The following is a 12,816-nucleotide window of genomic DNA, read 5'->3' on the forward strand; positions in this document are numbered from 1 at the left end:
CACAGAAAGAACACATAGAGCATTTGCGTCTAGTGTTCAAGTTGTTGCGAGAGCACAAATTATTTGTAAAGAAAAGCAAATGTGAATTTTTTGAAACAGAAATTCACTACCTTGGCCATATTATATCCGCCGATGGTACGCGGATGGAGCCAGAAAAAGTAGAGGCTATTCTTAAATGGCCAGCGCCAAAGAATCTCGAGGAACTGCAGATTTTTCTTGGCATGTCGGGGTTCTACCGACAGTATGTGAAGGACTACGCGAAGATCGCAGTCCCGTTGACTGACCAGTTTACGGTCAAAAACAAAAAACATTAGTTGGGGGACGCCCAACAGAAGAGCTTTGACAAGCTCAAGGTGACCGTAGCAGCTGCACCTGTTTTGACAATTGTCGATCCAAATGAGCCGTTTGTTTTGGAAACAGACGCTAGTAATGAGGCCATTGGGGCCGTACTTATGCAAAAGGGACGCCCAATTGCATTTGAGAGTAAAAAGTTAGATCGTGCACAGCGTAACTACTCGGCTTACAAGCGAGAGTTACTAGCGATAGTTCACGCACTGAAAAAGTGGAGACACTATTTATATGGTGCTACTTTGAGGTCCGGACGGACCATGAAAGTCTGAAATGGCTTTCAAGTCAAAATGAACTGAAGGGTAGAAAAGCTCGGTGGGCGGAGATTCTACAGGAGTTTGACCTTCAGATACGTTACCAGAAAGGTAAGTATAACGTGGTGGCAGATGCACTTAGTCGCATGCCACAGATTAATGAACTTAGTTTCACAGTCTTCAAGAATGATTTCTTGGAGTCCCTACGTGGTTTATGTGAGCACGATCCATCTTTTACAGAGGTCTGGCGTGCTGTACGCGTACGCACTTCTTCACAGACGCGACCACCTCCCTCGTTGGCACGTATTGCTAGTCCGGAGAGACTGGCCGAAGGTGCAACGGGAAGGGAAGTGAGAGTTAGTCCGGAGAGACTAGCCGTGTCTTCTGGGTATAGTTTGGAACCGGAGAGTTCTGACGTAGGCCCTTCATCACCTTTGACTGCCACGGCTTCAAAGGGGAGTGATAAACTTCGTCGGGGGGAGAAATATGCTAATTACTCCATTGACGGCGGGTACTTACTCTACAAGGGTAGAATATGTGTACCAACTATTGGTGACTTTCGGGCCCAAATTCTTAAAGAAAGTCATGATAGTCCAAGTGCGGGTCATCCCGAGATTCAGAAGACCTATGCACTAGTAAAAAGACAGTTTTATTGGCCTAGTTTGTTTAAGGACGTCCAGACTTATGTGCTGAAATGCAATAAGTGCCAGCTCAATAAATATGAACGTCTTAAGGTTGGAGGACTACTCCATCTGCTGGAGATTCCTCAAGGGAAATGGGAAAGCATTTCCATGGATTTCATTACTGGTTTACCCAAGACGAGTCGAGGGAATGACTCGGTGTGGGTGGTAGTGGACAGGTTAACTAAAATGGCAAAGTTTATTGCCACGAAGAAAACTATTAAAACGCCAGAGTTGGCAAAACTCTTTATTGAACATCTCTACAAGCTATATGGCCTGCCCGCAGATATAGTGTCGGATAGAGATAGAAAGTTTAACAGTCATTTTTGGAGGGAAGTCTTCAAAAAGCTAGATACTACTCTGAGTATGAGTACGGCAGATCATCCGGAGTCTAATGGTCAAACTGAAAGAATTAACCAAATTCTAGAGGATATGTTGCGTTCTTATGTTAGTAAGAAGCAATCTAATTGGGAAGAGTACTTACCCTTACTGGAGTTTGCCTATAACAGCTCCAAACACTCAGCAAACTGGGATTTACACCATTCATGTTAATGTATGGATTCCAGCCGAGATCTCCAATGGCTGTAGGCCTAGAAAAGGAGAAGATTCAATCTGTCAAGGATTTCCTTGAAGATATGAATGATATGCTCAGAGCCGCACGTGAGAGCATTCGTAGCGCTCAAGATCGCGCTAAAACTTATGCGGATAAAGGACAAAGAAAGGTGACCTTTGCAGAAGGTGACTTTGTATTCCTCAAGGTTCCTGCACAGTAAGAAACCATGAAAACGGGAAAGTGTGATAAACTTTCTCCGAGATATTGTGGTCCTTTTAAAATCCTTAAGAAGATTGGGGACGTAGCATATAAACTTGAGTTACCGGAGAGTTCTCAAGTCCATCCTGTCTTCCATGTCAGTAAACTGAAGAAATCAGTTCACGGGTTAGAGAACGCAGTTTCTCCAGAGATTTTGGTGGACTTGATAGAGCCACCAAAGATACCACATGAACCTGAAAAGATTCTACAGTATCGTGATAGACAAACCCAACATAAAGTGTACCAGGAAGTACTTGTTAAATGGACAGATAGGGATGAGGAGGTGGCAACCTGGGAACGCCGTAGTGCAATTTCCAAACGGTTTCCCCAGTTTGTTTTCGAGGACAAAAACTCTTCTTAAGGGGGGGGTAATGTCACGTAGGCTATAATGCCTGTGACCGACGGCAGACCGGATGGCCATGTCCGGGGTTCAGTGGGAGAGGACACCCATGCGGAGTCATGGGCGGCCAAGCTAGTGTGGACGGCAGGCCACACACTATATAGCCTGGGGGATGAGGGGCAATCCTCATTCTTCCTCTATGGCTGGGTGGTGAGCCAGAGGCCGTCCCCTCTTGTGGTAACGCCCGTAGTGGCGTTACGGATATCTAACACTTCTGCTGCTGTTAGGTGCTCTTGCAATGTTTGAACTTGATTGGTAGCCTCTTGAACCTACTTCCATAATGTTGCATTTCGGTCTGAAGCATGGCATCACCATACACGTTGCTCTTGTTCCCAAAGGGAAGAACTTGTTGCTCTACGACTCCTTCTAGTCTAGCATGTGGCAATTGCAGGAGTTCGTATGGCATCACCATACACGTTGCTCTTGTTCCCAAAGGGAAGAACTTGTTGCTCTACGGCTCCTTCTAGTCTAGCATGTGGCAATTGCAGGAGTTCATATAGTCCCTCCACAGTCTCTTGAAAGAATCTGTCATAATCCAAATTATGTAGGAAAGATGTCTCTGGTATCTCCTCCTCATCCTCCAAACGTTGCCTGGTATCTCCTCCTCATCCTCCAGACGTTGCCTTTTACTGGGACTTGGTGTATCTTCAGCTCTTGGTCATTTCCTTGTATCTAGTGGCTCATCTATGAGTCGTACTCGGCGTGATGTGGCTTCCTCATGTCCTTGGGGTCTTCTTCTGGCAATGCTTCTGGTGCAGACTCTTTCTGCAAGCAGCCCAATAGAAGCAAGTGTATATGACATTGTTGAATTCTTAAGGGGAGAAATATTCTTGAATATTCATTGAGGAGTTAGATGTTGTATTGTGCCAGACTTTGAGGAGTTAGATGTTGTACTTTGGTCCTCTCTTGAGGTGCTATCAAGATGAGACTTGCTTCTTGCTGCCCCAGTACTTCTTGGTATGATGCTGTTTCCTGGGCTAGCTCGTCAGCCACGAACATCCTTTGTCTCTCTTCCACGAACATCCGGTATAATGCCTCTTATCTTTTTCTCAGTCTTCTTCTTTCTCCCTTTCTTGATCTCTTTAGTTGCCATCATTAGGGTGCCTTAGTTAGTGCTATTCAAGGCGATGGGTTGTACGATGGACTTGGTTTTTACCCACCATGGCTCCCCATCTTGAGATATACCTAGAAGGCTTGGGGAACCATGTTTTTTTCTACTTTCTTCAACAATTTTTGTAGGCTTTTCAGATTGGTATATTCTATTCATTTGTTGGCACTGTGAGATACCTATTTTTTGGCCCACTTGTGAGGCTTGAGAGAGAGGCTAGCTGTGGTAGAGAACTAAGTGGTGCAAGGCCTTTAACTCCATCGTAGGCGTATAAGTTTGAGATGGAAGGAATATGCTATCCCAAGTATGTTTGGAGAGGGTCATGGGACTGCATGAATTGGTCAATTTTTGCCTTACCCTTTGCTAGGGTTGCATTTGGGGTTTCCATGTTATTTGTAACCTTGGCTTGCCATTGCCATCTCTTGGTGATTTTTGTTGTGAGACTGAAGAGGTTGGTGGGGGAGCCAATGGTGTGACCTTAAGGACTCAAATTCCTCTATTACCTTCATAATACCCTTGGGCCACTAGAAGCATGTCACGCACCCACCATCTTTGGGTAGCACATTTTTGTGGGGGTCGTCTTATTCGACGGGCAGGGATTTCACTAACGTAAACGAGAACATGTGAACATGTTAATAACATATGTTAATAACACAAAAAATCTTGTGATCACATGTTATATTCACAAGGGCCTAAAAAATTATCTTTGTCGGGCATAAAAAATCTTCTTAGGTGGCCACTGACCTACTATTATGTGAAGATGGTAACATGAGAACATGTGAATAGCTTATTCCCATGTGTAGCCAAGCTTTTAAGGGGTTCCCAAATGGCAAGTGACCTGTTATTTTGTGAACGGTAACATGAGAACATGTGAATAACTTGTTCACATGTGTTATTATCACAAAAAATCTTGTGATCACGTGAATTTTAAATCCCTATCGACGGGTCAATGCAGACCGTGCCACCCCGGGTCGCTAGAGTTGTTTTTCTCCGGTGTAGTAGCCTTAGGACTCCAACAACTCCATGTTAAAAAACCATATATTTAGTCTAGGGTTGGGGTTCGTACTCTGCTATGTGGACCAATCGGTGGAATGAATTTGACTACTGTATGCTGGACATTCCTCTTGGTGGGCACAACAAATTTTCCACTGCCCATCATAGTAACTTACCTTATCCTTGGAGCATTTCTTTTGATACCACCCACCACATGTCGCCCTTCTCATGGAAACATCAGTGTTGTTGGGAACTAATGGGTGGTCCTAATTCTGCAACGTTAGATATGTTAGAAGTAATGATGCTAGTTGGTTTAGTTTTTGGAGAGGCCACTTGTGTTAGGGGGTACTCAATGCTCACTTAATGTGAAGTTTGATCTTGTTTAGGCATTTCTTTCATTAGATCTTGGTTACTCACCCCTATTATGATCAAGTATAGGGTAGGCCTCTTTTTAGGTAGCATGGCTAGAGTGCGGGGTATTAGTGGTGGATGTGCTATGGGTTGGAGAACTTCCTTGATAGGGGGATTGGTTTTTGTTATTTAGAAGAAGATTCTTTATTGGAGCACGACCATGCTCTCACTCACTGGGTGTTGAGTGGTGGTGTGAACCCAAGTCCTTCTCACCACCATGTGGTACATTACCTCCTGTTAAGGCATTTATTGGTCACGCACACTGGTTGTTCCGCTACTTCCTTTGGGAAAGCAATGTTGGCATGTCAGCAGGGGCTAAGATGGCATAAAGAGTCATCACTGAGCCTCATCAACAGAGGAAGCCTAGGCATTATTGATCCTTCTATATAGATAAGATCCCTTTCAAGCAAGTTGATCATCAACAAACTCCTCCTACATGGTTAGCCTTGGAAGTACTTTTCCATGGCCTGCAACACAAACCCTTCACCCCCGAGGATGCCCCCACCATCCCTTTCTTTGAGTACACTAAGCCTCACCCACCACAGAGGCAGCCTAGGATTTATTGATCCTTCTATGTTAATTAACTATTGTCAAATGTCATGACAAGATGGAGTCACCAAAGATGCAGATTTTGACTTTGCAAAAAGCTCTTTTGGTGGCCGCACCTCCTACTCCTACAAAAGTGGTTTCTCCATCATTTGCACCAAAAAGTGTACGGCAATGAGAAAAAGGAGGACTCAGGAATGTGTAGATGCCTAGCTCAATAGGTGGACTATGCATTTTGCCTTTCATCCATTCACATATGTGCAAAAGCTATAGATAGCGCAGGGTTTATTTGAAACAAGGCATTAACTTAGTGGAAGGATCTCAAAGATGATTCTATTTCCACCACTTGGCAAATTTTTAAGGAAGCTTTTTAAAAAGAGTTTGTCCAACCAAAGGATGAATTTGAAATAATTGCTAAGCTTGTTAAAAATAGTATGGGAAATCAGTCTTTTGACAATTATGTGCAGAAATTTAGACAATTGGCTACCAAAGCCAAATCTGATGATCATACCTTGTGTGGGGTTTTCATCAATGGTCTAGCTTGTGATTATCAGTACGAGGTAAAGAAGTGCAAGATCAAACTGTTAAGGATGCTATTCAGGCAGCTTGATTTTTTATAAGACTATGGTCGGTGCTGCCAACACTTCAAAACCATCATCTAATGGAAAGAAATCCACGTTCACTTATTCAAATAGTGGACAAAAAAGAAAGTTGATTTTCATACCAAAACCAAAAAATTCTGACAATGCCAACAAGAAGCAGAAATTCGTGAGCAAGGATAATATCACATGTTTCAAATGCAAGGAAAGGGGACACACAAAGAAATTATGTCCTTTGAATGGAGCTACAACACCTTCGGCACCTGGACAAAAGGCGACACCGAAGAAGTTCATACCAAAGAAATCTGTACACATTACAGAACTTCAAGGTAAATTTTTTGAAGTCCATATTACGTATCTTGAAGGAAGGCCAATATTCATATTATAATTTTAGTAAAGATGTTTTTGGTCCAAAGTATTTATGGATCAATAAATAGACATTAGGTTCATATTTTGTTTGATCCTGGTAGTACTCACAATTTTATTGACAACATTGTGGTACAGAGGATGAAGCTAGAAACTACACAAAATGATCACATGTACAAGGTCAAGATGGCTGGAGGACAAGTCCAATTATGGGACAAGAAGGTGTCAAAACTACTGTTAAACATCAAATTGAACTCAGATAGACTTGATTTTCATGTCATGAGGTTGGGTCATGTAGACATAATTCTAGGGATGGAATGGTTTCATCAAAAAAAATAAGGATTTTTCTATTGATTAGGTCAAACATTTGATGTCTTTCCATCACAATGGAAAACTTGTTACTCTTAAGGGAAACATTGTTGTACCCAAGAAAACTTTTATTAATGAGCTTGAGTTAATTGAAAATCTTTTTAATTATGAACTTTTTCAATTGGTTATGGATCCAATGTCTTCATGTGTTCATTTTGATGTAAACACGGTTTCTATGGATGTTTGAGAAAGTAAAGTGTTAAATTCCATTAAAAACAAATACCCATTGCCTAGATCAAATGATCTTATTGATAGGTTGCAAGGATCCAATTATTTCACAAAGCTTGATTTACGAACCAAATATCATCAGATCCGTATCACAGACGAAGATGTTCCTAAAACTGCTTTTAGGACATGTTACGGCCATTATGAATTTTTAGTGTGTTACCCTTTGGTCTCACTAATGCACCAGTAACTTTCCAACATATGATGAATGATATATTTCGGGATCTGTTAGGAAAATGCATGGTGGTTTTCTTAGATGATATTTTGATATATAGTAAAACTTGCTGAGCATGAGAATCATCTTAAAGAGGTTCTAGGAAGGCTGAGGGAAGGAGAAACTATATTATAAATTATCTAAGTGTGATTTCTTTAAAAAGAAATTGTTATACTTGGGTCATAAGATCTCTCGAGATGGCTTAAGTATAGATTTGGATCACATTCAAAAGGTTTTGGAAAGACCATTTTTGCATACGATCAGGCAGTTAAGATCTTTCTTAGGTTTCATGGTATTTCTTCGAAAATCTATCAAGGATTATTCAAAGTTGATAGTGTTGAAATATACAAGTGAATAGGGTGTGTGTGGGAACAAGCTCTTGGATAGAGGCTGTAAAAGAGGAGATGTAATTGTGAAAGAATCTGTGAAAAGGTTAGAAGAATCTACTGGGAGAGAATAATGGGTAGCATGAGGGAATTTAGGAGTGTGGAGTTATTCTGGGAGATAATCAGGGAAAAGAGAAGAGGTGGAGAGAATCAGGCAAGAGGTGGAGATATTCAGGGAGTGAATCATGGAGAAATCAATGGGATTTGATGCTTGATGTAAACTCTATAAATTGAGGCATAGCCCTAATGAGAATTTGCTGGTTTTTGAGTATCCATGCCTACATTAATCTATCTGCTAATTATTCACTAATTACGTCTTAATCATTTCTTAATCACTTTGTTAATCATGTTGATTCTAGTGTTTGATCCACCATAGCTTATCATTATGCTCAAATTTCAACATGGTATCAGAGCCATGCCTAGAATCAACCAGATTTATGAGCCCATTAGTGAATTAATCAGGATTAGTAGGTAATTAGCAAAAAAAAATCAGTTTTTAGTGAGTTTTTTTATCTTCCCCTTCACCCCCAGCCAGTGGAGGGTCTCTAGCATCTAGCACACATCAAATTAGGGCAAAAGCTTCTAGCCATAGCTAGCTAAGGTCCTTGGCTTCAAGCCTATCAAGAAAACGCAGCAAACCGCCGGCGGGTTCAGGAGATCTTTACGTTTTTTCCAGCGCTGAATTTTCTGAGTAATTTGCAGATCTTGAGCTCATCAAATCAAATTGAGCTAATTCCTCTTAGCACAAAGGGTAATCAAGCATGCTCTACAAGCTGGTGAAGACAGAAATCAATTTCATCAAGTCTACAGAGAGATCCAAGCTCTTCATCAAATCTGCAGGTGACTTTGGTAAAACAGAGATTAAGCTTTCATTATTTGGTCAAATCTTGTGTTTCTTGGCTTAATCCTCTACTAGACTCATTGCTATTGATGCCTTTGAAAGCATTTGAGCTCATTTGAAGTGGAAGGCACCAGATCTGAGCTCCCCGCATACTCTGTTTTCTGCACACAAACCAGAGCATTAATTTGCTAATCAGTGATTAATCAGTGCTAATCACTGTATTTTGGTGCAATTGAGGGTTCAAATTAACCATTAGGTATCTGATACAGATCCCTATAACTTCAGATTTCAAATCGGAGTTGGTTTGATACTCCAACCATCCCGTACAAATTGGTTACCCTTAATTTAATGTAATTTCTGGTAAAATTGTGCTGATAAAATTGTGAAAATCATCATTTTGCATTTAACCCTTGGTTAATGCCTGTAAATCTCACTCAAATTCAAGATTATTCACAGCCAGAGTTGCATTTGTAATGTGCATGAGAATGAATGCTATACGCATTATGTATTGGGCACATTTTATCAGTGTAAAAATGGGAACAGACACTGCCCTTGTCCAGATTAAGGCAAGAGGTAAGACCTCCCGCATAAATTTGGGTTTGCATTGCATAAAGATACAAAATGAACATCAAAAGCCCAAAGAAACTGTCAGCAAATCATTGAAACATGTTGCTCACATGGAGCAAAATGACCTGACGGACGAGCTCATGGCCCCAGCCATGAAAGAAGAAGAATATCTCTTCCCAAGAAGAGGATCCACACCGAGAAGAAGACCTGAAGGAAGACATGGACACGAGAAGAGAAGCTGCCACAAGAAGAGAAGCTGCCCCGAGAAGAGAAGCTGCCCCGAGAAGACTGAAAGAAGAGACGGACGCGTGGAGAGATGCTGCCACGACAAGAAGACTGAAGAGAAGAGAAGATGTGAGGCTCCAAAGAGTGAGGAGCCATGTGAAAATCTCAGAGAGAGAGAGAGAGAGAGAGACCCCACAACCCAATGTAACCTGCCCCAATAAAGTAAAACCACCTCTGAGCCACCGATGATGTAGGCCAAGTGGTAGATGTATGTGTGAGCACTTTAGTCAAGGTCGCAGGCACTTATAGTAGCCTTGGACACATTGAGAGAGAGAGTGTCAAGGACTATGGAGTTTAGGGACTTGAGGCACTGGTCGCGGACTGTCAAGTAAGAGAGAAACTTGATACAGGGTCCAGGTGTGCTGAGATAACTTGAGGGGAGGAGTAGACACTGGTCGCGGACTGCCGAGTAATGGGTGGCAAACTTGGTATAGGGTCTAGGTGTACTAGGATTATTCACTTGAGGGGAGGTGTTGAAATATACAAGTGAATAGGGTGTGTGTGGGAACAAGCTCTTGGATAGAGGCTGTAAAAGAGGAGATGTAATTGTGAAAGAATCTGTGAAAAGGTTAGAAGAATCTACTGGGAGAGAATAATGGGTAGCATGAGGGAATTTAGGAGTGTGGAGTTATTCTGGGAGATAATCAGGGAAAAGAGAAGAGGTGGAGAGAATCAGGCAAGAGGTGGAGATATTCAGGGAGTGAATCATGGAGAAATCAATGGGATTTGATGCTTGATGTAAACTCTATAAATTGAGGCATAGCCCTAATGAGAATTTGCTGGTTTTTGAGTATCCATGCCTACATTAATCTATCTGCTAATTATTCACTAATTACGTCTTAATCATTTCTTAATCACTTTGTTAATCATGTTGATTCTAGTGTTTGATCCACCATAGCTTATCATTATGCTCAAATTTCAACAGATAGTGCCTTTTACCAACCTTCTTAAGGGTAAAAATAAGAAGTCTAATTCTCCGATTGAGTGGAATGAGAAGCTACACGAAACTTTTGATACTTTAAGATATAAAGTTCAAGATGCTCCTTTGTTAGCCTTACCAGATCCTAGTAGACCTTACATTGTAGAGACTGATGATGCTAGTGATTTTGCTTCAGGCATAGCTTTGTTCCAGGATGGGAAGCCTATGGCCTTCGAGAGTAAGAAACTTAATGATACACAGACTAGATACCCAATTTAGGAGAAAGTCATCCAGTCTTTCGTGTCAGTACACAGAAAGAGAAGCTGGGAGGTGAGGATAACACGGTTACTCCTAAAGTCGAAGATTTGTCTTATATTCCACATGAACCTGAAAAGGTACTTGAACTCAAGGAAAGGAAACTTCGTAGTCGCCTAATCCCTAAGGTTAAAATTAAGTGGAAAGATAAGGAAATTGAGGATTATTCGACTTGGGAGTCAGTTAAGAACATTCAGCGCAGTTTTCCTTCTTTTCATTGCAAGAGTGCAATGTTTTGAGAGAGGGAAAGTATGTTATGTGCATATACTAGGAGGCTAACCCACCCTAGGCATGTGAACATGGGAGCATGGGAACATGCTCTAGTGGGGCAAGGGTTAGATCTAACCTTGGGTTGAGGTTAGGGTCAAGCAACCAAGGGTCACACATGGAAATGGAGAGTCAAGAGTCACTTGAGGTCCCTCCTATATAATAGGGGCATGGGGCATTCTCAACAAGGGATGTTCTCTTGTGTAGAGCATTGTGTCTACTCTCTTTTCATTTCAAGCTAGAGCCAAGTGCTGTTGGAGTGAAGTCACATATCTTGGTGGTATGGAACACTCAGGTAAGATATATGATACTTCATTGTATTTATGTGTGCACCCTTGGGCTCGAGAGTGGTTGGGTGGATGAGTATATACTTGGTTCATGCATGTTTATGCATGGTTATTATATAAAGAGATATTTATTGTTTTAACAAGCCCACACTATCACATGTGGAATTGGTAGCCTGAGCTTTTGAGCTAGCACTGTCCCTAGCATATGAGGAGACAGGATGGAAGGATCTTTTATTGGAAAAAAATATATCATTTAATAGATTAAAATTCAAACAAAGCTTCTCATGTACTTAAATTCTATGAGGATTAAAAAGAATACATTGTTTTTATCTCAAAAACTTATAGGTATAAACCAATGCACTTTCTTAGCACTATGCAAACAATAAAGTTTGTGATATCCTTATGTTTCGTGACTTTGTCTTTCCTTGTAGGTACATTGCATTAAAATAAATTTTATCAAAATAATTACTTTTTTATATGCTCTTGAAGCAAGAAAACATTAACCATTTCACCTTGCTAGAGTTAGCTTTGAAAGCTAAATGCAATGAGAGTTCACTATCTTCTTAGAACATCCCTAAAGCTCACCAATAAAAATATTAAAAACCTTAGATACACCTATTAAGAACCAAGCAAATAATCATCCATCAATAAATAGAGTGTGCAAAAGTTTCTAAACTTCTAAGGTTTTTGGGTATCCTAATGAATATTCTTGGGTGCCACTCACTTTTAGGTACAATTTAAGACTCAACCAACTAATAGAGAATATACACTCGTAGTTATTGTCTCATTCTTACTTTTCCATTCATTTATGTTCATCTCTTGTGCTACTCTCATTAGTGTTAATCATATTCATTAGCAATAATGATCACCACTAATTTCCACCTTAGTATTTCTCCAAACTTTATTTCCAATATGGTATCAGCGCCATGATCTCTAGCTATCACCATTAAGCCATAATGATAACTCCATTAGCCCCCATAACCTTCTATCCCCCTCTTTACAAAAGATGTAGCTTTCACTAATCTACTTGTTTCTCACTCCTTAGAGCTTCTCTTTGAAACCCAAGGATAGTGCCTTAAGCCAACTCACAAGACTTCCACCACATCAAAGGTCTCAGCCTAAATCAAGCAAGAATAGACTCAAAAATTGTTGTTTTTTAGCACAAAAACATATCAATATTAACATAAAATCAATTCCTACAAGTGGAGTTGATTAAATTCCTTTTAGCCATCAATAATAGGGTGTATAAGGAGTTGGCACACCAAATCTTGAAGCATAGTATCCATCAATTGATAAACACAAAGTGTTTCATTGTTTCAGTCCACTGTCATTAAGCAAGTGATTAGCACTAATGACTGAGATTTTTAGGGTTTCAAGATTCAAATCACAAGTTTATAGGTTTCTCTAACTCTGATTTGTAATCCCCTCTCATTTGGTGTATGATTCCCATCCTCCAAATCACACTAGTTTTCTGATTCTTTTTTTTTAAAGGGAGATTGTTAGATTACCGTAGCACCACTACGGGCGCTACCACCACAGGAGGGAACGACCTCTGGCTCACCACCCAGCCCCACAGAGGAACAATGAGGATTGCCCCTCATCCCCCCCAGGCTATATAGTGTGTG

This window comes from Cibotium barometz, chromosome 2 (assembly GCF_041138505.1).
Source record: "Cibotium barometz isolate CiBa-2024 chromosome 2, ASM4113850v1, whole genome shotgun sequence".
Taxonomy (NCBI): Eukaryota; Viridiplantae; Streptophyta; class Polypodiopsida; order Cyatheales; family Cibotiaceae; genus Cibotium; species Cibotium barometz.